The sequence below is a fragment of the Falco cherrug genome, chromosome 7 (assembly GCF_023634085.1).
Source record: "Falco cherrug isolate bFalChe1 chromosome 7, bFalChe1.pri, whole genome shotgun sequence".
Taxonomy (NCBI): Eukaryota; Metazoa; Chordata; class Aves; order Falconiformes; family Falconidae; genus Falco; species Falco cherrug.
Genome location: NC_073703.1, coordinates 71,589,404 through 71,610,845, shown reverse-complemented (window position 1 = coordinate 71,610,845; position 21,442 = coordinate 71,589,404). Strand labels below are relative to the sequence as shown.

Here is a 21,442-nt window from a genome sequence, read left to right as displayed (position 1 = left end):
TCTTTAAAATGGCTTTTTGTTTACTCGCAGCCTTTACTCACATCCCTTCCTCTTTCAATTGCAGCTCATCTTTCTGTTTCATGCGCCTTCAATGCCGGGATTTCCTAAAATAGCTGGGCAGAATTTCCAAGGAACACAGGAAGAGGAGCTTTGGTCCCCTTAATATACCATAAACACAGAGAAAATCTTTTACCATCATGAGTGAACAGCGACAGGTACTTCAAAATAAAAATCCTGATGAAATGTTTTCACCTAACGGCAGACCTTCACCGCCAAGAGGATGCTGTGGTTGCTCCCCGAAGGCGGCTGAGTTGCTGTGCCTTTCCCAGCCCCCCTGGCTGTGAGCACAGTCCGTGCTGGCAGCAGCAGGCACAGACCCGGCCGAGCTCAGCATCTTCCCTGCCCGACCCAAGGGGAGATGCAGGTGCCTATCACCAGGGCTTCAGGTCCCACCAGTACTTTGTCACTGCAGAAAAAATGAAAGCGGGGAAAAAAGGGGTTTCCTAATGATGAGCTGTGTCTGAACTCTGCTGTTCTTGGCAGTGGACCTCACAGTGTTAAACAGGAGAGCGTGTGCCTGAAGCCTGCGGGTTTGTATTAGTTTGGCTCACTAATCTCGCTGAAACACTGCTGGCTTCAGCCACTGCAAGGCTTAAGTGGGGCAGCAAAACAAACGGAAGCTTGAATATCTGCCCAGGTTATCGGCACCTCCCTTCCACCAGCAAACACCCTGGCACCGGTCAGCATGGGGGGACCCTAACCCCAGCCCCATTGCCCGGCTGCTTTATGGCTGAACTTCTTTTAGTGTTAGGAATCTTGATCAGACAGAGATGAAATGTGCAGAAATGAGAAGAATTACCTGTGCTGTCAGCCAGAACTGAGGACAGACGGTGGTTCCTCAGTTCATCTCGACAGTTCACTTTTTTGCTCTTACGTAGTGAAGTGACAGTGCATCCTGACCTGGACCGCCCCAAGGGTAAGATCTGTAGATAAAGCACAGGTGCTGTGATTTGCTGAAGGATATTCCTGATTATTTTACCCCTGGAGCTCTCGTTTCCTTATCAATGCTCACAAGCTTTCCTTAGCCTTTTATTTACTGGGAGGTGCTTTTTAGAGCGTTTGCTTCTTCTGGCTGGCTTAATTCAGCTAGATCATGGTGCCTCTGTTCATGGCCTGTCTGTAAAACCCAGAGCTAAAGTGCAGCCCCTGGAAGGACCATCAGTGAACCTCTGCTTCTCCCCAAGACCTGCAGAGGTGACACAGAAATAACTGTGTTAGTACCAGTAGGGTTACACCCATGCAAAACGGACACGAACAATGGGGACTGGGGCTGCGCAGTGACCAGGAATAATATCTGCTGACCCTCAGGGTGCAGTTTCCCATTTAGGCTTAACCTGATCTGACCGTGGGCTGCTGGTGAAAGGGTGGTCCTGCTCTTCCTGCCTGCTCCTAGGCATATGTTCCTGACACCTCCCTTGCGCTGGAAGCTGCAATCCTGGAGGCTACAGAAAGGACCCACAGAATTTTTTTCTTTTTTTGGTAAATTAGTTTCCTGCCGGATCAACAAGCCAAAGCGAATCACCCTGCCACAGCAATGTATGATGCAGGAGATCACCAGGTCAGCTAAACCTAGAGTTTGACTGGATTCAGGATAACCAGAAAACTGAGCATCTGTCTTCTATACCGACCCTTTACACTACAGCCTCTGGGGAACCACCCTGCTCTCCAGCGTGCAAAACCATCGATGTAACAGCGCAAAGTAAGTCGTGTGGAGTAGCCGGTATCAGGGAGAAGGGTGAGACAGAGCCTGGGTCTCAGCCCACACCCGCACCGCCCATGGCAGCTGCCTTCTCTGTGTTTCCCACGCTCTTCCTCCAGCTGCAGTTCCACCCGGGGCCCAGCACCAACCGGACAACGCTCTGGAGGGAACCTGGGGCACTTCCACAAGCTACTTCTGCTTCAGCTGTGGCGGGAAAAAAAAAGCAATGGGTGCAATAGTTCTGATCCTCTCTCCCACAGGTCCCTGGGAGCGGGGGTGGGGTGGCCGTGGAGGTGACAGCGGTCCCCTGGCTCCCTGGGCTGCGCTCCTGCCTGTGACGTGGTGTAGAAGTGGGCTACCAGCCTGCTCTGGCTGAGGCCAGGCGTCCTGCAGCGTGAAGGGCTAATAACTGGGAAAGCCGCTGCAGGTGCAGAGGGGGTTGTGAAAGGGCAATGGCAAGGCAGGTGCATGGGCAGTGGAGAGCAACAGAGGTGGAAGGGGGCTCCGAGCAGAAGGCAGCATGGTTCAGGGACAAGCGCTGTCATCCCAGCAGCTGGTTGCTTTAGGGATTTGGATGGTGTGTTTTCCAAGGAGCACTGTGGGGGAAGCTTATTTGCAAAGGTGCACAGGCAACTGCAACCCTTTGAGGTCGTATGCATGTTCTGCAAGGAAGAGGTGTGCACACTCAGTGACACAGTTTGCACGGGGTAAACCCCAATGCAACAGCCCCTGGATGTTTTCCTCTGTCATTGTTACACGCTTAATTGTCCATTTGTATTCTCAAAATTCAGCCTCCTGTGTTTCATCTCTTACATGGGTTTCTTCTCAGGTTAATTCCCCTCTGGCCTCCAGGAGAGCGGGATGTGACCCCTCCTGACATTTGTTTAGTGAGTTATGCTTGCCTTCCGGAGAACACAAACAAGCTGTTGGATTTCCTCCCCTCAGCTTTAGCTCTGGTCCGGCTCCTTGCTGCACTTACTCCAGCCTCACGCCGATACAACAGAGATTGGCATCGGGCTTCTCGAGTTCTGCTTGCAAGTGTCTATGTGATTGAGAGTTTGTGCTTCGTTTTCAAGAGGGATTGATGTCCGACCACATTAAAAGAAGTGTAAGTGTTTATTCCCCCTGATTTCACTCAAACTGAAATGTCTGACTGTCTTTAAGGAGCTAGTCTTAGTCATTTGAGAAAGTCACTTGGATTTAGGTCTGTAAATAGTGATGTCATTTCTAAAAATAAGCCTTGTATTCCAAAGGCACCCAGACGATGCCAACATTGTCCTGACTGACTGGGCAGCCCTCCTTTCCTGCAGGTAGGAATTTGAGGGCTATGATAAGAAAAATGAAAATAATCTCCATCTCAAAACAGCCAGATCTGAATGTAATTACTGACAAAACTGTAAACCTAGCTTCCCAATAATGTTTGAAAACCAAAATGAAGCATCCTCCTCATTCATGGGAACAGAAATTGTATTCACATAACAAAGAAATTAGGTAAGAGGAAGTATATTGAGGAACTCAGGAAGCGAAAAGTCTTTCATTGCTATATTCTTGCAGGAGCTAATACAAAGCAACATGGTTAGTTGGCCCTTCAGCAGCTTCCTATTTCCATCACCTTACTGCTTTAATCTTTAAGGTACTGAACATTATGTTTTTCTGAAGTTAATTTGGACAAACCTGACGCCTCATGGTTTGTGTCCAGCTGAGTCCAACTCTAATAGGCTGCCCAGGGAGGTGGTGGAATTACAGTCCCTGGAAGTGTTTAAAACCCACACAGCTGGGGTGCTTGGGGACACGGGTTAGGGGCAGACTTGGCAGTGCCAGGGTAACGGTTGGGTTTGATGGTCTCAAAGGTCTTTTCCAGCCTCAATGCTTCTATGGTTCTGTGAGTCGCTGTGCACAGATGTAGTATGGCAGATCTGGTGGAAATCGGATTTCAGTGATAACTTTCCCTCCTCTCCTTGCTCTTTTATCTTTTTGTCTGCCTCAGCCACAGCATCTCTTGGTAGAGCTTTTATTCCTTGCGTTTTCCTTCTTGTTTTAACCAATGTAGAGGAATTATAGAGGAATGAAGTTGAGTTAATTAATAATATACAGCTGTGGGCTGGCTGCAGGGGGGGTGGGTTGGCTGACATGGATAAGGTGCAGCTGTGGCTGGTTCTGTTAGGTAGTTAAATAGCTCTGAGGGATATGGAAGAGGAGTACCCAGAGAGACCCAGAAGAAGCAGAGGGAGCATTCTGGATGTAGGAGAGGCAAGTAGCAGGGTGGACTGTCCTGAAGAGGATGAAGAAACAGTATGGACAGTGGATGAACCTTTGAAATCCTGTTGGGGATTGGTGGCCGTGCCGGGGCAAGGCATGGGAGCTACTTATTGAAGTTAACCTGGTATGGGATGGTAAAAGCCTTGTTGCAGCTGGCTGGTTTAGCTAGTGCTGTGAAAGACTGGGGGATGAGGAGCCTCGTGGTGTGTTATGCCTGAGCATCCCAGCTTTAGGCTAGACTGACGATGTTAAGGCCAAAACACTAGACTGTTATTCCTGAGTAAACTAATCCCACTTCTAGGACCACTTTGATGTGTGCAACAGGGGTTTTTGGCCCAGCATCATTTTCTTTTCTCTCAAAGGGCAATAATTTAATTCTTCATGCCCACAGGTTGTGGGAGGAAAGGCCCCTGTGCTGTGCCTGCCATCAATGCCCCTCTGGAGGCTGCTTCCCAGACACCTGTGACTAGCCCTGCATGAATAAAATGAATTTTGCAACCTTGGTGAGTGCACTGCTCTCTGGAAGCAGAGCCACCTCATGACTCGGACTGCGCATGCCCACTTGGAGAGATGTTTTTGGGAGGCTCAGGATCCCTCTCCATAACACTGAGCCCCACTGGGCAGAGGAGATCAGCCTGGGGAAGAGCCCTGCCAGCCTGCCTTGCTTTTGGCACGTTGGAGGCAGTGGTACAGTTGGGCCTTCATCCAGGAGAAGGGAAACCCTCAGCCCCTGTGTGTGGTGGGGTGAGGCTCTGTCCCTTATGCACCTGCTAAGCTGGGGTTCAGAAGGACTGAAGTCACCCCGAGTTCCCTGGACAACTGCTCCTGCACTGAAATTAGCTTATGTGCAGCATACACCTCTGCTTTGACCTCCCTGCAGATATAGGCTGGGCATTTCCCTGCAAACTGCCCTTCTTTATGCTGGCTGTGAACAACAAAATGCCACTGCTATGGCAGTCATTGGTAAGTCCTGGATGGAGCCCCATCCCCTGCCCACCTTCAGGAGCTTCCCATGGGTGGTGGGAAGGGGAGTTTTTCTGGGATGGGCCCCCTGCAGCCAAAAAGTCCCTGGAGCAGAGCTGAAGAGCAGACACTGAGGTTTCTGTATGTGCCTGTTTCTTCCCTGGAAAGCAGGAGTTCAGTGGCACAGGACAACACATGGCGATAAGGATTTTTTCTTAATTGTCAAAAGAACTGTCTGTTTCTAAGGTGATTTTTAATGAAAAGTGTTTATCAGCATTGCAGTCAGAAGGGTGGAGGATGCTCTGCTTTCTCTCAGGTTGTTTCTCTTTCCCTTCATTTTAAAAAATGAGGAGGGAGGGAGGGAAAGGAGAGCCAGAGCTGGAGGTGAGGAAGAACGTGAAAAGAAATGTTTTTCAAAGGGAAACTTTCTATTTAGCTTTCTTCACTGCATTTTGCAAAACATATATTGGAAGTGGAAGCACAAATTCAAAAGGCCAGGCAGTGTCCTTGGTGGCAACAAACCTGCTCGGTGCCAGGCTGCCTCCTTAGGCAAGGACCCAGGGACCTTCATGTTGATCACTGTCTTCCTGAAAGCATCCCCATATCTGGGCCATTCATTTCAACCAAGCTGCTTCTCATTTGTGCTGCTTTGAGATGGGGAGGATGTCCCAGACGTGTGGGGCTGGACCCCCGTGGGCATAGGCTTATATCTCGGGTGCATTCAGGGCAGGCAGGGATGTGGGCTGAGGTGTGGTGAGGGGGAGGAGGAGGGCAACAGGGCTAAAAGAACACTAAAAATTCTAGCAGTGGTTACAACTAGCCAGGTACAGCAGCTCCCGCTGCTTGCAGGCTGCGTACCGGGTACCGCTCTGTTGTTCAGCACCGCAAAACAGGGAGACTATGAACTGCCACTCACAGCCCCCTCCAAAGTTTCAAAAAAAGACATTGCTGTGTAAGAGGAGCCAAGCTGGTGTGAGGGGTCCCCTGCTAACCGTGGTCACCTGTCCTCACAGCCGGCAGCAGCAGCACAGGATGGGTCGGTGGGTGCTAATCATGGGGTATTGTGGAGCCACCTGGTATGGTGGCAGAGAAACCAGCTGTCCCTGCAGGCTGCTGCCAGCGGCTTTCACTTCACCTCTTCTACTAAGCCCCGCTTCACCATTTACCGTTTTCCCAGAGTCCAATGTGAGGTGGGCTTATGGAACAGCAGCACTGATCTGCGCTGGGTCCTGGGGCTCCTTCCCCGTGTCACACGGGTGGCACTGGCTGCGCACCTTCCGACTGCCGAGGGAAGATCCTTTAGAAGTAGAATATCTGCAACATAAGATCAAATCGCTTGCCCTGAAAATCCAGTTCCCCCTCCCCAACAACGTGGCCAGTGATGCTTCAGGACAACATCATGTCAGTTCCCCACTTCCCGCAAACCAAGGCACTGGCTGGATGGGAAGGTGGTACGAGCTGCTCCCCTGGGCTTGGCCAGCCTTCATGCGGTGGTGGGACAGGCAGGAGCTGACCCAGAATACCCAGCCAGTGCCATGAGGCTGTGCCAGTGAGGGCACAACAGGACTCCTGTAGCCCAAAGGTAATCAGACTTGTTCCTGAAGCGAGGCATTTTATCGTCCTTATCTTCTCTTGCTTAGCTACTGCACAAATGTTACAACTTTCTCATCGGATTTTGGTGCTTTCATTTTGGGTTCCAGCTGAAGTCAGGAAGTGTGGCGGTGGGTGGAAACATATAAACCCCAACATCTTTAAAGTGTGAGCCTGAAAATGGGATAGGTGTCAAGGCAGGTTAATTTTACAGCCTACTGGTGCTGGCAGCATCACTCCTGGTATTCCCAGAGCCATGCACCTTCCCTCTGACCTCACCGACGATGCTCGGCTACTTGCAAGGAAGTAAACAAAAGGGACTCATGGGGACTTTGGTTCCATAGAAACAGCAGGGAAAACGTTCATGCGTGCCAAGTGGAAAAGAACTAAATCAGTGGGGAAGGAAATTTTATTGTCACAAGTTCAAAGGGGATGTTACAAACAAGAGAGTGGGGCGGGGGGAAGGGAAAACTTCAGAAAGCACTCCCTGAAGTCAGATCACAAAATACTACTAACGAAGCCTTGCCTTAGAGCAGTTGTCAAATATGATGTGGTATTTACATCAACAGTGACTCAGGCAGCATTTACTACTTCCCCTTTAAACCCAGCAGGACGCTGCCTGCCTGCGGAGGTCTGTGGATGCTAACCCTGCCATGGGCCCAGCGCCGGGCAAGGGGGTGGCAGGGGCACAGCCCCCTCTGCCACGCGTCCCCCTGAGCCGGGGCTGGCTGCGCGGGGGAGCAGTGACCAGCGCTACAGCTGCCACGGGGACAACGCGCAGAGACATTTCTGCACCGGGAGTCTGAGGCCCCGGCTCCCGGTGCTCAGCCTGCCAGCTCTTGCCGAGCAAGGGGCTTGCTGCCGGCTGATCCCGGGCTGATGCGGTGCCAGCAGTGCCGTGGGGCTGGGGTGGGATCGCCCGAGGCTATGCCATCTGTCCTCAGTCCCCAGGGCCAGCCGGCTGGGGCATGCTGGAGGGCAGTGGGAGCTGCCAATGCCCCTTCCCACTCTGTCAGCGGCAGGAGGGATGGCATCGGGGTGAGCTGGCGTGGTCCAGGGGACGCTCCACTGGGACATGGCAGGTCTGAGAGCCCGGTCGTTTGATCTCGCCATGGCAGTGGCAGCTTTTATCACAAATGTGAGCCCCTGATTTGTAAAGAGGAGAGAATGTCCCAAGGTTCAAAAGGGGAAATATCTGAAGTCTGTGGTGAATTTCACTGCAAGCCAAGTGCAAACATGGCTTTGGGTCTTGGAGAAGGAGATTTAGGGTTACAAACACAGAGGGGTGATATAATCCAGCCACTGGATCATTCTTTTATTTGCCATTGCTTCCTCCAGTTGTGGCAGCCCTTTGTAGACAGACGAGTGGAGGGCTCTGCAATTCACAGGACGAAGTGGTCACCGCATTGAAGTGCTGCTGGTGGCAGTGGTTGCATGTGCCTACGTTCCACTGTGCACTTCATGAAGGCTGAAAAAAGGTAGCTCTCATACCCCTCGTTCCCCTGCGGTCTTGAAAGGCGAAATGGCAAAGCGCTGTGAGCAGTAGAGCTACCCTCAGGTGGGCTGTGCCCTCCAGTTTGGGGCACAGCATCGGTCCGGGTACCTCCTCTGGGGATCCCTCAGCTGTTCACCCCCCCATGGAGCGGTAACACAGCTTGTTCAAGGGATCAGCAGGGAAATGAAACGCAAGGTCCCTGCCTCTCCTGCTACCACGTAACTGCCAGTGGTCATCCAAGCTAGCCCACAGCCAGCTTTTAAAGCAGTAATTAATTTTGATAAAGCTGCCAGGCTATGTTTCTCCTGCTTGCATCACTCTGGTGGCAGGCTACAGAATCTGGGAGTGCCTCAGTCTAGTCTAGGAAATAAAACCTACAGGTGATCACGTTTGAGATGGCTTAAGGGCTGTGATGCCCAGTGTTGCTGCGTGCTGCAGCAGGTCTGAGTCACACTGGCTGGCTCCATCTCTGCCGGGTGAAACCCCACGGATCGCACCTGCGCTGCTGTGAAGCCGTGGCTGGCGCCGTACCCTGCTGGAGGTGCACCCGGGCTTGCGTCTGAGCTCATAGAGAAGGCACGGCAGCTTTATCAGCTCCTTTTGGCCATCGGGCTCAAAGACCCTTGATCTGCGGCTACATGGGCTGCAAGTGGGAGGGTGTTTTCCAAATCCTTCTTTGTGCCAGCTTTACTCTTCTTTCACCCTCAGTGCAGAGTACGTGACTGAGCTTGTTATCTTTGCCTCTCAGATGATTATTTGTTGGCATTACTCGTTGAAACTTTGTGGCATCCTAACACTCTCCATAAGGATCTCTAAGAATCTCTACCACAGTGTCAAAAGCACAGGCATGTGCTCTGCAGTGTCAGGCTTTTGTAAAGTTGTTTTAACAAGCTCCTGCTTTCAATTAGCGAGTAAACTCCTTGGGGCACGAGTCTGGCTTCCCATCAGTCCTGGCAGGCACTCTGGTGCTTTCTAAGCAAATAATCCTCGTCCTCATCTTCCTACTCAGGCTGGCAAAAATCCAAAGGTAGCTCAGATTTCGGTCACTCCCGTTCCCCCACCTGACAGGGCTGCAAGCAGGTGTCTGGGGTGGTGTTGCACACTACCTTCAGGTCCACTCTGTGCTCCTTAGCATCGGGAAGAGGGTATTTGGACTTTCAGTTGCTCAGCAGTGTGAACAGGACATGAGCAAGATGCAAATCGCACCTGTGTGAGTGTCACCTGGCTAGCTTCTCCCTAGCTTTTCCAGTTTACTGGGCTTGTGGTAGGGCCAGGTCTCCCCCTGCTTGCTAGAGCTTTAGCCAATTCAGCACTTGCCTGCTGGGATTGTGACCCCTCCCATTCCCCATGTGTTTGTTTGAAGAGATAACTCCTTTTATATATATATACTTGCTCTTTGGATGGAGGGGAAACCTTTATTGTTGTCTCTGAGCTTCTGCAGCATAAAGTTCCAGGATTCCTCCATTCCCAGCTGCTGGATTCAGAAAGCTTTTCCTTTTCAAGCTTCCTGTTCACACAGGGTGGGGGTGGGAAGTGGGGGACGAGAGGGGAGGTTAGGCATTGAATAAAAGGAATTAACCATTTCCCTTCTCTGACCTTTGGGAATTTCCGTATGTGAAAGTGGCAGCTTGTGTGTCTAAGAATTATAAATGATGGGACCTCGCGAGTTACTGAATGGATGTGTGACCAAAGCCCCCAGGCTGCTCCCTGAGCGGGGCTGGGAGTGGGGAGGGCAGCGGGGAGGCCCAAGAAGCAGGAAAGGCTGTAGATACTGAAAGACTTCATGTTTTATAGGAATGAAAACCGCTTATCGTGCCTGGGAGAGCTCACGCTATTGCAGCTGCCCTCCGCTGTGCCTTCGTTCGTCTTCTGTTCCCAGCGCGCAGCAAAGAGGAGGCCAGGAAGTAAGTTTCCATGAGAAGCTCTCATGACTCAGATCTCCCTCCTGTAGGGTTTCATCAGTTTCCCTAGGACAGGGTCACCATCCTGAAAGGAAAAGAGCCATCCTGACTGGTGTTAAACCATGTGTGCATTTAATAAACATAGCGTGTGCATGCACAACCCTTTCTAGGCCCTTAAAACAGACTTGACAGGGCTTGAAAGTGGACCTTGCATTGCTGTTTCTGAGAAGCTGGTGTCTTCCCTCTAAGCCACCCTTGCCCACGGTTCCTGGGTACTACCCAGAGTGTCGGTGTGCACCCTGGCGGGCTCACAGCTGCCCCTGGGATGTGCCTGTGCCCACACGCACAAGCAGGGCCAGGGCGTTTGTGGGGTGAGGTGTGACGCCCCCATTGCCACTGTAATTTGCAAGGAGCACCAAATACCCCTGGAGGTACCCCCCAGCAAGCTGAGACCTGGCGTGGGTGGATTAAAACCTAACACAGCCACACCTGGATGCAGTAATGAACATGTGTGTGCGCGTATTGGACTGATGGAGAGGAGTGCCGAAGTGGTACCCCACGGGGACACGCTGCAGCGCTGCTCAGATGCTCGCCTGGGCAAGTAACCCCAAACAGACCTAAGCGAGTGCATGTTGCTGTACACACACAAGCTGATGTCCTCTGCAGCCCAGATACTGGTAGCGAGAGGCTCATGCCTGTACGACCTGGGTTAGCAGTGGGCAGCCTGTGGCTGCTGCCCTCCTCCCGGGCCAGCTGCCAGCCAGCTGTGCCATGGGCCCCTGGCTGGCACCCCAGGGCTTACGCACCCGTGTGCACCTCGAGAGGCAACTTCATCCATGGAGGTTTCTGCTCCCTCTTTCTGCTCGCCCCCCCTAATCCACAGGGAAATTCCTGAGCTTCACTTCCCATCATCTCCCTGAAGCCACGAGGCTCCCAGGCAGGTGAGGGGAGTTAGATGAGCCTGAGGGGTTTGCCACACAGACAGGCGGTGGCAAAGGCTGGTGGCTGATGAGGGTCAACAAGACTGGTGCGAGTAGCACAGATGGGGCTTCAAGCGTGGCATCGGAAAACCTGGTCCTGGCCTCCCATCCCCAGCTGAGCACGTGTTCCCACAAACAGGCGTGCAGGGACCTATTGCAGGGCTTTGGGCAGCATGAGCCCACAGCCCCCTTCTCTCCCTTCTGCTTGCGAGGAACTGTTTGGGATGAGTGTGCCCTCCCTGGGCACCAGGGTCTCGCTGCCTGGGCTTGTGAGCTACGTTCTTGCCTGGGCCCAAGAAGCAGCCCCCAGCAGAGCACGCACCTCCACGCTGGTACCCGGAGCATGCTCAGCTCTTCTTTCTTCACCCGCCATGGCAGAGAGGTTTCCTTAACACAGGAGAGAAAAAAAACCCAACCCCAGACCTGCTCGTACTCACTGCTGGCTGCGATTTGCAAGGCGCAGAGGAAAAAATATGTTGCTCAGCAGGGCCCCTGCTGTATCCTGTATGGCATTTCTGTGGAACTAGCCAGGCCCATCTGTCTAAGCGTTTACAAATTGTAAACCAAACAGGGATGACCTGGGGAGTCCCAGGCCTGCTGCTTTGCTAGGACAACAGGACCAGAGCGAGGGCAGTCCGCTCCCCACCACGCTGCCAGAGGATGGAGATGGAGGGAAGCGGGTGGCCTCTTGCCCTGTGGGATACAGGAGCACCCCATCTGTGTTCAGGGGACCCCAGGGGGGTGCTCTGAGTGGGTTGGGAAAGATGTCCTCCTCACCCCTCCTTTTCTTCCTCTGCTGTGGGATGATGGGGACAGCTAAGAGGGAAGCGTGTTTATACTCTGTAGCTGAGCATCTCTTGTCTGCTGCTGCCCTCAGCACTTTCACCAGCCTGTAGATGCGACAGGGACCAGCCGGCGCATCAAAGGCTTGTTAAGTTACTGCTGTGCCGTGAAAGAGAGGGAGAGAAATCCTGTTGACTGTGACGAATTAGAGGAGTTCAGGGGTGGCACTCACCCTTTTATTGGAGAGCTGCTTGGGTCTGTGCACTGCTAAAGAGATTAAAGCAGCGTGTGGCATGTTTCTGGTTCTGACAGAAACTTGAACACGCTCTAGTGGAGCTATAAAGAGAATGGCCACATCAGTGGCAGAAGGGCTGGGGAGGGTTGCAAGTGATTAGCCATACTTGGAAGGCACCAGGGGGCTGTGCTGTGAACTATGCGTGAGGTGCTGAATTCTCCAAAGCGTGGCGCTTGCGGCACCACGAGCGGGCTGTCTCTTCCCACAAGTGTTTTTGGGCATGCTGTGCCCTCACAGGACCTCTGGCAGTGTTACCTCCTGGGGAACGAGACCCTCAGTGCAGGGCTCAGCCCCCGCCTGCAACAGTCTCCTCTAGGGATGGAGGGGGCTTGGGGCAGGTGTGTGTCTCCATTCCCATTCAGACCTTGGTCATTCAGCAGTCAGAAGTGAAAGCATCAGATCTTGGTATCACACAATTAATGCCAATGTGATAAAAAAAAAGGGGGGGGGGGGACGGACGGACACACGAATATCATTTATCGGGAGTTAAGATAGTGCCTAAGGCTCAGGATTCACTTGGGCTTCTAAGGCACCAAGCTGACCAAGGATGGGGAGCTAACTTGTATCTGGTTACTCTGAGCTGGATTTCCTAAAGGTTTCAAGAAAAATGGCCATTTTGAAGGTGGCAACTGGCAGCCATTCTCTGCCCCGAGAACACGCTCAGCAGCTAACCCTACCACCTGGTGCACCACGTTCCTAAGCAGGACATCTGCTCGGTAACAGGGACACAGCTTACAGAGCTGAGGATGTTCAGGGCAACCTGGCACACAGGGCTTGGGGAACAGGCATGCCTGGGAGGAGCATCACAACTTGCCAGGCACTGTTTTCCCCCAGTGTACCCCCAAGGTGGGGTTATGCTGGAGTGCTCCAGCCGGAGCGGGCAGGACCCAGATCGGTCATTCGTGTACTGAAGTAGATCTTCATCAGCTCTCCAGGTTATCAGAGCTCACAGTCAGGTGGGCTCAGAAGTGGCTGCAGTTTATGTGTGGTAAAACTGGAGATGGAATTTCAGTGGAACAAGACACTTTGAATCTCCAGGAAAACGGCCAGCAAGAGGTTAGTAGACAGGCCGCTGGGGCAATGATTTCAAATCGGCCTGAATGACAATTTTCAGCCACTAAAGCCCCTTCAAGAAGTCAACACGTGTCACACTCCCTCCTGCATGACAGTATCAGCGACAGCTTGGTAAAGTCTAGGTGGCTTCCCAAGAAGCAAAGATAAAGCAGAGATGACTTGAAATACAGGGCACTCCGTGAAAGTGAGGAAAGAAATCAAAGAGCAAGCCCTAGGAGGAGCGCTCAGGAACAAGAAGTAGAAAAATCTCTGTCCAAAGATGAGAGTAAAGCATTGCCAGTGTGAGAGGTGACAAGAGACCCTCACAGATAATGCCATGACAGAAATTCAATTCTCTGCTGAGGAAGCTGATAGTAACGCAATTTTCCCACCGAAAGGAGTCAACTGAAGGCAGTTGAAATCAGGGTTTTCCACATTCCTGTGAAAATATTTGAGATTTCAAAAAATACTGCTCTTCCTATCTGTGTCAGCAGAAAGCTGAGACCTTTGGAAAAACATATGAGAAAGAATCCAATTCCTTCTTTCTTTTCTCTCACCTCATCACAAAAATGGGAACAGCTACATACGCGGGACTGCGGCTTGGGTTCACGTCCCTGCATGAGGTGATGTCCGGCGAGCGCACCGCCCTCCCCACCAACAGCCCAGTTACTAACCTGGGGAAAGATGCAACTGGAAAGACCGAAGGGCTCGAGTGGGTCAAAGCGTGCCCTGGGCTCCTCATCCCACAGCCGCAGGCAGCAACCAGAAGCAGAGCTGGGCACAGCCTGGCTCCTCTGTCCCACCAAAGCAGAGCACGGAGGGGGAGCAGGGCGGCGCAGTCCGGGGCACCTGGGCTGCATGGACCCAGGAACTTGAAAAGTCCCTCCCAGTTAGGTAAAAGAGATGTCGGGTTTATAGCCAGTTTTCATCAGACTTGAGAAATCTACCCTATAGAATGTCCAGGAACTCAAATAGCTCTTGCAGATCTTGATTTTTAATGAATCATTTTTGCACACACACGAAAAAGAACCATTTTCAGACTATTTCCAGCCGGTTTTGGTTCTAGCAGGAATGTTTCCAGCGCCTTACTACTAATGAACAATGAGAGATGCTAATAATGCCATAAGGTCAGAAAAAGAGGTAGGGAGAGCATGCACAAGAAACACTAAGCGTACAAATGTGAAAGGACTAGTGCGTGCAAAATAGCTGGCATTGTAAGCAAGGAAGCGGGAGATGCAAGTCAAAAAATTAAATGCCTGAGTTGGAGGCCTGCTTAAAAGTGTACGACGGTGGATTTGCCAGCAAATCCACCAAAAAAAAAAAGTTAAAAAGTGCCTTTCAGTGCACTTGGAGAAAAGCTCAGGAACCCCAGGAGAATGCTGCTGGAGTCAGCACTACCGAGAGAGGCTGAATGCGACGTGCGTCCAGCTGCCTTCAGGAGTTTTGCAGAGTTTGCTTCTTGTGGGTGGCAAAGGAGTGATTGGGGCAAAGTTAAAGGAAAAGCAGGCTGAATTCTGGGCTGCCAGGCCACCTTTAAAAACCATTCATCAAAGAGAGCACAGGATAGAGGAAGTCGCTCATTGTTGTTGCTCCTCAGAAATCGTTTGCTATCCTTCTTCACAGATTTGGGAAGTTAAGATACTAGCATCATCTGAGACACCAGTTAGCCAAAAGGACCAGCTGAGGGAATCCCCACCCCAAGAGGTGCTGGAGAAGGCAAAGCAACGGCCTGGGGCTTGACAGGACTGAGTGGTGGGAGACCCCTGGGGCCTGCCGCAGACCTCGGCAACATTTGAAGAGTCCAGTGTTCAGGGAGTGCTTTTGGTGACGTGCCCAGAAGATACTGGAAAGTCTACAAACTACTATCCACAGTTACATAAACTAATGGCTCCGCAGAGTGTTTATCCTTCATTTCCAGAGTTAGGAGTGTGGTGTTCAGCTGGTATAAAAAGGCACGGCCAGTAGATGACTCCTCTTCTCCTTCATGTCTTTCATCCAGTCGTTCTCCATGCCACTCAAGTGAGCTCAGACTAACTGATTTATAGTAGCAGTCAGTAAGAAAATAACTAGGCTTTGAGATCCTGGCTTTCACTGAGCAAGATCTTAAGTGGATTAATACACACAGTTTTGCTGACTTGCCAATAGCCTCAGGCTTTTGATAAGCAAGTGATCTGGCCAACCTGAGCTCTCAAATCACAGTCAAAAAATTTCTCGCAGTGTTTGGAACTCTCCCCTGGGTGCTAGTTTCACATTCCTAAGCAAAAGGTACAACATACTATTTTCTGGGATCTGAGTTTGCTTGCTCTGGCACGTTACATTAAACCCTTGAAACCCCAAACTCATATTTGCAATACCAGTTGGGAAGGTTTGGGAAATGTACAGGGCATCGTCAGCTGCAGCAGAATTGGGGCATCTCCTGGTTTCTCCCCAGGCATCTAAAATGTTAGTGAACATCCCCTGCCCACGCGCAGTCCTCCTTGGATGCTCACTTCTGCTGCCTTCCCCTGCCCCAGCAGCATCCTGCGGGCTTTCACCCCATCGGGCCCCTCGGCTGTCCCAGCACACCAGGCACTGCCCATGGCAGTGGGAACTTGCTGCCTGGGCTTCCCCACCGGTGCCGGTGCCGGTGTCAGCACAGGCCGCACTTCTCCCAGCAATGCTCCTCCGGACCTTGCTGGGGACCCAGAAATGTGACCTTCCCTCCAGCCTGCGCAGACCCCGGTGGCACCAGCTTCCTGGCAGCAGTGCCGTGCCAGCCGTGCCGGGCCCCGCTGAGTAAGCCAAACCCGCATTCAGGCTTGGTTCCCATCGCCGGCCTCAGGCCCGGAGCCAGGGCGCTCACACCACCCAGCTGCTGCTGACCGACCGTGGCGCCGGGGCGCAGCGCGCCTTGTTCGGCCTCTGGTATGGGGTGCGCTCGCTTCCTACATCTAAAACCAAGCCAGAGCTGTGCCTTGCTGTTAAAGAGGATAAATAGAAATGAAACCTCCTCCTGACACACCGCACGCGGTTAGCCTGACAGCACTGCGCTGGGGGTGCATGACGCACAGCTACCCAGGAAAAGTACAGGAAGAGCTTAGGGATGAAAAGCTCTCCGGCCTGCAATAAAACAAGAGGCTCTGATTTAGCAAGCAGTAAATGCTTCCCAGCTACACAGCATACCCGAGGCCGTGCCATGTCTCCTTGCCCAGTGCCGCAGCTGCTGACACAGCGCGGATCAGCAGCAGACGCTAAGGATGGGACCAGTCAGCGAGCTGTGTGCCTTTTCCACAGCATGGTGCAAGGGATACTGCAAGTAGGCGCCGAGTCTCACCAGTCAGACGTGTTCTCCATGAGCACTTTGAGATCCTTCTCCTTCAAGCTGGGCTGCACACGGAGCTTTTAGTCAGGAACATACTGTTAATCGCCTACCAGGGGGATTTTCTTCATCAAGCTGCCTTGAAGGCATCTAGTCAAGTAGGTTGACTACTGCTTGACTAGGGATGGCAGGGAAGGCTGGCAAAGGCACTGGAGTGACTCGGTGTGCTGGAGACACCCCACCCCTGAGCACAGCAGTGGCCTCAGTCACGTACAAGCTATTAGCTGCCTCCTGGCACCAGAGGCAGTGTCCCTTCTTGGACGGTGCAGGCACTGCCTGCCACTGTCTAGCCCAGGGGGGCTTCCAGAGGAGCAGCTGGTTGACTCTTGCCTGTTAACTGAATGGTGGCATTGATGCTGGTGTCCCTCGTGGCACCTGCAGTTGGAAGTTCCACAAGCCTGTGTGTGCACCAGTCCTGCCCCTGCCAAGGACACGCTCCCAGTGTCCGCACGGGCAGTGCTGACTGGGGACGTGGCTCAGCAGGTCTGGCTGCTCAGTGGGCCAAGGCGGTGTCTCTGCCAGCAAGTCCTGCACAATTTAGGTAGGATTTAAAAGTTCACCTCCCAGGGGACCCTCGGAAGGGAAAAGAGACGTAGTGATACCTCCAGCGGTGGAAAGGAGGGCGAGCGGAAGAGCCGGGAGGTGCAGTAGGAGGTCAGCCCAGCCCACGCCACTCCGCGCTCAGCACACGGATGGGGCCGTCGGCTGTTTATCCGTAAACAGTGGCACCGTTCAGCACAAACATGCAATCAGCCCCAGCTCGGGAAGCTTCACGTACTTCTGGGTAACAGCGTGATAGAAAATAAGGCCTTGGCTTGTTGCCCTGAGTACATTGCTGAAGGGGGCTGGGTGAGGAGCAGGGAAGAGCTGGAACAGAAAAGTTAAGCTTTGATTTTCAAGGCTGGTTACCCCGATAATGTGATCTGGGCAGTCCTAGCAAGGGACACCCTGGAGCTGGGCAACTGGGGAGGTTGCAGAGCCCGAGAACAGCTCTGAAGAGCAGCTCAGCACACTGGTCACAGCTTGCTTTCTGGAAAAAAGCTCCTGTAACATCTCAGGCTGCACACAGGTACTACCTGAAGCAGCTTTCTGTTTGCATAGGCACCCACAAGGCACTTATTACTCTTGCATCCAAGAATCCTCATAGATGCCTCTCTGCTCTTGAAGTCAGGCAGAAACGTTGTCCCCATCTCACAGGTGCGGGCGTGAGGCACAGCAAGGTCAAGCGATCATGCAAGAGCCAAAGGCCCAACCCTTAGTGGCACAGCTGCGTAAACCCGAGCACACCATGAGCCAGAGCTGTCTGGGTGAGCCCCAGGGCGTCCCTTCCCCTGCAGAAGAGCAGCCTCGTCCATTTGAGCTCTGCACATGGGAGACTTCTAATACCAGGGAGACTAAAGCCCAGGGCATCGGTTAGGGTGGATTAATTCACATAGTCCTGTGGGCGCCTCTGCATTAAAGGATGACCTGCATCACAGGGAACTGGTGGCAGCAGAACAGCACCCAGTTCCCTGCTGCGGGTGGAGAAGGGGCGTTCCAGTTTACAGCTGGTGAGAAACTGTCTAGTTACAGTCATGCGCACAGACAGAAGCGCTGGACACCCAGCTGTATGAATGAGGTAAAACCTAGGCATGAGTGTGATAACCCCCGTGTCAGAGACGGCTTAGAATCCTGTCCTGTGGGCTGAGTTAGTGTTTTCCCTGCAGCGATTTCTTTTAGCTAGCAAGCTTTAAGTTACGATTTGCATTTATTAGATTCACCAAACGTGTTGATAATTGACTGTCTTAACACTCAGGCACAGGGAATATGGTGGTGTTAAGGTTTCATCTGAGGCATCAGCCACACAGCAAACAGCAAGGGACATAACACCGACTCGTTGGGCATGTGGGAGGCTGAGGAGACAGGATCGCTGTATGGATGTGAAGACAGGCCGAGATCTGAGCGCCGATACAGTGATCCTATTGCCGAGCCCTCCAGGTCCCCATCCCACCCTTTGCCTGGGGGACCATTCTGGGGGACAGACTGACGGCGGTACCTCCAAACCCAGGCTCTTCACGGCAACAGGGAGAACAACGCTGGTCACTTATTTAACAGGAAAATTCCCATTAAACCTCCATTTCCCCTTCTCCTCGGGAACATCCATGAGCGACGGGTTCACATTTGCCCCAGTATTTCCAAGAGGGGAGGAGGGGAGGGCAGCAGGGCGGCTTCTGGAGAAAGCAGCCATGCTCTCCCACTCCACGCAGGTGGGGTTTTTTTCCCCATCCTTACTCCACCAGAGAAGTCCTTAGAGGAAGAGACATGCATGCAATTCGCCCCCTTACATTTACCTTGGGGAATCTTTCCAGACATTGTCCCCAACAGCATCTTATTTCTGAGACATTAAAAAACCACCCTATTCAAATGCAAATCAAGTCCTTCCTGACAATAACTGTTGAGTAATTTTGACGTCAATACAAGCGCTCTAGCCGGACGTTCCAAGAATAGACCTGGTGTTTGGGAACGGAGCAAAAAGGAAGCGACCACAGATAATACACAGGAGCAACTCTTTAAAGGAGAGACTGTGAGGGGAAGATAGCACAGCCAGGGATATCAGGTACCAAAGCAGCGGAGGTTTAGAGCGAGGGGCAGGCATGGAAAGCTGGGCTGGAGAGGGCTGGGGCTCTCCTTAGACCTAGGGCGAGCAAGCTGGGCCTTCCATCTTGGGTCAGTCCATTTGCCCAGAACCAGCCCCAAGCTCTTTCCCTTGGGCCGCATTTTGGCCCACGTTTATGTACCTGGCGCTTGCTCAGGTGCCGCTGCCCTGTGCTAGGCTACACGCTGCAGCCCCCGGATGTTTCTTCAGTGCAGCGTGTGCCATCACGCTCCTCAAGCTGGCTGCGGAGAGGACACCGAACTTGCAAGCCTTTAGAGGGAAAGCCTTTCAAGCAGAACTTGATACCAAAAAGTACATTCCGGGGCAGCACCAGCTAGCCCACCCCGAGGAAGAGATGCATCCAGTGCATATTGCTGATGGGTTGATAGAGCAAACTGCTGACCCCCCAAGGCTCTCGAGGCAAACAGCGTGCTCTAGAGCTGAAGTAGACCCCTTAGGAAACATGATCCAGCAGAGATGCCATTGATGTGCCTGCGCGATCAGAGGGATACATGCAGGGCTTCCCGAGTGACGTGGCATTTGAGCACTATTTGGAATACAATGGCCTTTCTGCCTGTTTTGGAAATTTCTGACATTCTAAGCACAATCGTATTTGTAATGGTTACATCTGGCCTTTCTGATCTGCTTGCTCATCAGCCAGCAGAGAGCCCTCAGGTACAAATCTCCTCTGGCTCTGCCCTGTGCTGCTACTTATCTCCTGCTAATTAATCACCCAGGGCTCTGGGAGAGCTCTGTAGTGTTAACCCATTCACCTCTGAAAAACTTCCTCATTCACAACGAGTCGCAGTGTTATCTGCCAGAGCACCACCACGTTACGGTAGGCAGCAATTAATTTCCCCCCCTTCTTTTCACAAAGCTGATTCATCCAAATTTACGAAGCATGTCATGACAGAGATGGGGACGAGATGTGGTGCTCAAACCTTGAGCTCTCCTGGAGCCATGGGCAAGCGTTCTTCATGAAACTGCTTTCTCAGCTTTTCGTACAAACTCAAGCATAACCTCGACGGGCTGGAGCCCACCTTAGTCATGTAGGTAGGACCAGGTTTATCTCCTGAGGGCCCTCCTGCCCATTTCTAGGAGACTATGGGTCTAGAAAAGTGGCATGGTAAAAAGCTAACTTGTTAAACAAAAGGCTGTCATCAGTCACTTTGTGCCCAGTTAAGAAGAACAACTCATTAGCAGATGCTGCCTGCTGTTCTATGTGGCCTGCTTCTCTTCCACATCTCCGAGGAAATCACATACCTACATCCTGGGGGAGCTGTGTATGATCCCAAACACATTCCTCTCTCCCCATGTATTTTTCTATGTGGATTCCCTCGAGGGGCGAGTGAGGGCCTGGTGCTGGGGCAGGCGGTGAGAGCGGTGGCCGCAGTCCCCAGCAGCTGTGTCCTCACTGTGGCGTCTCCTACAGCCTGTGGCACGGGGTGACCACAGCTGCACAACCGTCCCAGCCGGGCTTGGCCCCAGCTTCCTAGGCAGTGTTCCAGAACACCAGTACGCTGGTGTTCCCAGCTTGGCTGGGCACAGGGAAGGGAAAACCACCCTCTGGGTTTCCTATTTAAATCCTTCCTTTCATCTTCAGACAGGTCTGGAAACACCTTGGTACATTTAAAGGGATGGGGGAAACTCGCTCTTCGGCAAATATGGCTTTACCAGGAGGGAAAAAAAGAGAGAGGGCAGTAAACGAAGAGCAGAATTACTGACACACAGACCCCAAAAGAAATGCTGACCTCGTCCTTCCTCACTAATGTGATCGATATAGCTGCACACGGAGGAGGCTGCTGCCGGAACCGGTACACACGTAACCCACTGCGGGTCCTCCCGCCGGCTGCGGGACCCTGGCAGCCAGACCCCTGCCATGCCCTTGGGCAGGGGATGCCATGGGCTGGTCCAGGCTGGGGGGACTGGCCCTGGGTGCCCTCGGACCCCCCGCACCCACCGGGGTCTCTCCAGGCAAGGTCCTCCCCTGTGCTGGCATCTGGGCTTCAGCTGTATAAAAGAGGGAAACCAGCTCTTCAAATCCTTGGTTGGTTTCATATGGACCCTGCAGGCACAAAAACCATCCCCAGGCTCTCCCAGCCCTTACAAAGCATCTTGAAATGTTAATTTTATGTTTAGGGTAGAGACACACCCCAGACACCCTTCAAACCCTCCATTTCTTTCTCTGGGGTGCCTCCAGCAACCCCTTTCATGCCCCCCATCCCGGGTGAGGCCAGGAGGACCAGCACCCCCACCACAGTGACCCTCCTTCACCCATCACTAGAAGAGATGTGGGTGGTGTGCAGCCATGCCACCCCACCCCACCCCACCCCATCCCATCCCATCCCATCCCATCCCATCCCATCCCATC

The 21,442-nt window shown here is 52.6% G+C and overlaps 1 long non-coding RNA gene across 3 annotated transcripts; it reads left to right on the top strand.

Moving 5' to 3' along the window:
* The first annotated feature begins 1,024 nt into the window (after positions 1-1,024).
* Positions 1,025-15,474, top strand: LOC129736576 (uncharacterized). Of its 3 annotated transcripts, XR_008733371.1 has the most exons (5): positions 1,025-2,186; positions 2,705-2,867; positions 4,410-4,981; positions 9,861-9,970; positions 14,702-15,474. It is a non-coding gene; the product is annotated as an uncharacterized LOC129736576 (long non-coding RNA). The 3 variants fall into 3 exon arrangements; XR_008733369.1 differs by lacking the exons at positions 9,861-9,970; positions 14,702-15,474 and having other exon boundaries at positions 4,410-5,260; XR_008733370.1 differs by lacking the exons at positions 9,861-9,970; positions 14,702-15,474 and having other exon boundaries at positions 1,025-2,336; positions 4,410-5,260.
* Positions 15,475-21,442: the final 5,968 nt, after the last annotated feature.